The sequence below is a fragment of the Chrysochloris asiatica genome, unplaced genomic scaffold (assembly GCF_000296735.1).
Source record: "Chrysochloris asiatica unplaced genomic scaffold, ChrAsi1.0 scaffold00417, whole genome shotgun sequence".
NCBI lineage: Eukaryota > Metazoa > Chordata > Mammalia > Afrosoricida > Chrysochloridae > Chrysochloris > Chrysochloris asiatica.
The window spans coordinates 695,433-698,394 of NW_006408935.1; the positions used below are offsets into that span (position 1 = coordinate 695,433).

General features: G+C 52.9%; 1 protein-coding gene across 1 annotated transcript in view; it reads right to left on the bottom strand.

Moving 5' to 3' along the window:
• Nucleotides 1-2,962, bottom strand: part of WIZ (widely interspaced zinc finger motifs) — a 26,501-nt gene that overhangs the window by 10,567 nt on the left and 12,972 nt on the right. The window lies entirely within an intron of this gene.

A 2,962-nucleotide genomic window follows, 5' to 3' on the forward strand; every position in this document is an offset into this window, starting at 1 on the left:
AACAACAACAAGGAAAATGCACAAGCAGATGTCCAGAGCTGGTCCCTAGTACTGGGCATGCCATCTCGAGGCTACACTTCCAGCATCTTTATGCGCCCCTACAAAGTGTCCCCTGAAAGGATGATTACAGCCCTCCCTCTGGAGAATAAGGCCAGGGGTGTGCCAACCTCACTGCCCACTGTAGACTGACCTCTCACATCCCAATAGCCTGTCACTTTGGTGCTCTAGCAGAAACAACTCAGCCAGCCAGACACGTGTTCCCAATCCCAGGCCCTTGGCCTGAGTGCCCAGCGAAGGTTGTGAGCCTGATTTGTACAAGACTTTCTATACAAACCGCTGCTGGAGTGATGGAGAAAGAAGGGGCAGGGTTGGAGACATGGCCTCATGTGTCCCCAGCCACCCAAAGACACTGCAAAGCAAGGCAGACATGTGAGCTGAGTACCCAGGGGACAACCCTTAGCAGAGGCAAGACCCCTGAGCTCATGCTCTCACTCTGTCCCAAAAGTCAGATCTCAATTTCCTCCTTGTCAAAGATGGAGAAAGACTCTGAGAGTCCCACCATTCCATTTCTAGACCCCTGAGTACCTTTCAGGGGTGAAAAGTCTTGCAGGTGGGTCCAGCTAAGCCCAGAGTATAGCACCCTGAAAGCTGCAAGTAGCAGAAACATAGAGAGGGGCTCAGCAGGCCCCTAGACAATCCCATGCCTCTAAGTCCACTGGGAGTCCTTGGGTGGTGCAAATGGGTAAGCATTCAACTAAGAGTCAAAAGATTTGAGCCCACCCAGAGGTACTTCGGAAGACAGGACTGCTGATCGGCTTATGAAACGTCGCAGCTTTAACCCTGTGGTGCACAGTTCCACTCTGTGCACGTAAGGTCGCCAAAAGTTGGAGCCAGCTCCATGGTAACTAACAACAAAGCCCACCTCCTCCTCACAGCCAACTTCTGTGCTTCAAAATTCAGTAAACGTGCCCACAAACTTTGGCTTCGCTAGGCTGAATTCTTTGCCTTGTCCACTTCCCTTGTGGTGTCCAGTCCTAGACACTTCCACCAAACAGTGCTGTGATTTTTCTCAAGTCACTGTCTAACAAAGAGACTGCCCAACATGGGGCATTTTGGAAGTCCAACCCTGCTGCTATGTGGCCACAAAAAGCCTTCTCTGTGAAATGGTGGCACAACAATCCTTGCTCCCACAAAACTACTTTGAGTCATAAATGAGATGCTACAGGTCAAATCCTAATACACCGCATCACTTGATGAACAGAAGAGGTAGTACTGATGTACTACTACCAGGTAACTTGTGTTGCTGTTGCTATCGAGTTAGTTTCAACTCACAGTGAGCCTGTATAGGGTTTTCCAAGGAGCACTTGGTGGTTTGAACCATTGACCTTGTGGTTAACAGTTTAGTGCTTATTTTACAGCGCTATACCAGGACACTTCTCTGGTAGCGTAGTGGTTTCGAATCAGGTTGTGAACCGCAAGGTCAGCAGTTTGAAATTACCAGTCGCTCCACGGGAGAAAGATGAGGTTTCTGCTCCCGTAAAGATTTACAGCCTCGGAAACCCTGTTCAGGGTCGCTATGGGTTGGAACCGACTCGAAGGCACTTAACAACAACAACAACAACAACATACCAGGACACCAGGTAATTTGGTGGTGGTCGTGGTGATGTGCTGTGGAGTTAGTTTCGATTCATAGCGACCCTGTATGGGGTTTCTGGGGCTATAAATCTTTACAGGAACAGAGGGTCTCATCTGTCTCCTGTGGTATGGCTGGTAGATTTGAACTGCTGACTTTGCAGTTAGCAGTCCAACTTATAACCCACTATGCTATAGCACCAGGGTTCATTCCAGTAATTTAGGAATCATCAAGAATCTAGAAGCTAGGTGCTCAATCTGCACTGCCCAACAGGGTAGTCACTAGACTAGTATTAGATGCATTTCAAGGGTTCAGCTATCACAGGTGGTTCAAGGTGACCATATTGGGCAGCACAGAGAGAGAACATCATCATCTCAGAACATTTTCATGGACAGCACTGCTCTTGACATGAGAATCTCTGGGTCGTGTAAATGGCTAAATGCTTAGCTAATAACCAAACATTTGTTGGTTTGACTCCACGTAGAAACACTGCAGAAGAAAGGCCTGGTGATCAACTGCACCCAGAGACACTGCCATTGCAGAAGAAAGCCCTGGTGACAGCCCGGGCTCGGGGGACCGAGCGGGGGCGCCCCCGCGGGCGCGCGCTCTCGGACGCCCCCCGCGCGCGGCCCCGCCACCGCCTTGCTGTCCGCTTTTGTCACTCGGCACTGGGCGGTGGAGGCGGCCATCTTGGCACCGGCGCACGCGGGCCGGCCGCCTCAGGCGGGAGCAGCCGATCGCCGATCGCCGCCAACGCCGAGCCCGCTCAGCCCCGCCCCTCGGGGCGCGCCCAGGGTGGCCGGCCGAGCGTCGAAAGCCTCGAGCGGAACGCTAATCCGGACCAGTGGACCTGCTCCAGGCTTGACTACTCTCGAGCGGCCGAGCCTCGACGGAGCGGGGCCCGCTCCCCCCAGCATCCTAAGGCTACGATGGAACTCCTCCCTGCCCCACGCACCCCCTGTAATAGCATCCAGATCCTTGGAGTTGGTGGGACTTCTTTCTTCCCTGAAGTCTCTCCCTTCAGTAGGAGATCCTGGAACACACCAATACCCTGTCACAAGGGTACTCCTAACATAATACTGGGGCTCAACTGTCCCCCGACAGCTTTGGTCAGTCCCGGAAACCCCCAAAAGCCGACATCGCCTTCCAAACTCTCCATTCTATCCGGCGGTCCCCCACGGTGCCTTGACAGATGGGTGGGGCCAGAATTTGACCTTTGCTCCGCCTCTTACCTCGCACCAGCCCTCTTCGGACTTGCCTGGGGAGACTAAGAGGTAGGAGCTCTGGTAGCGTAGTGGTTACGAATCGGGCTGCGAACCTTAAGATCAG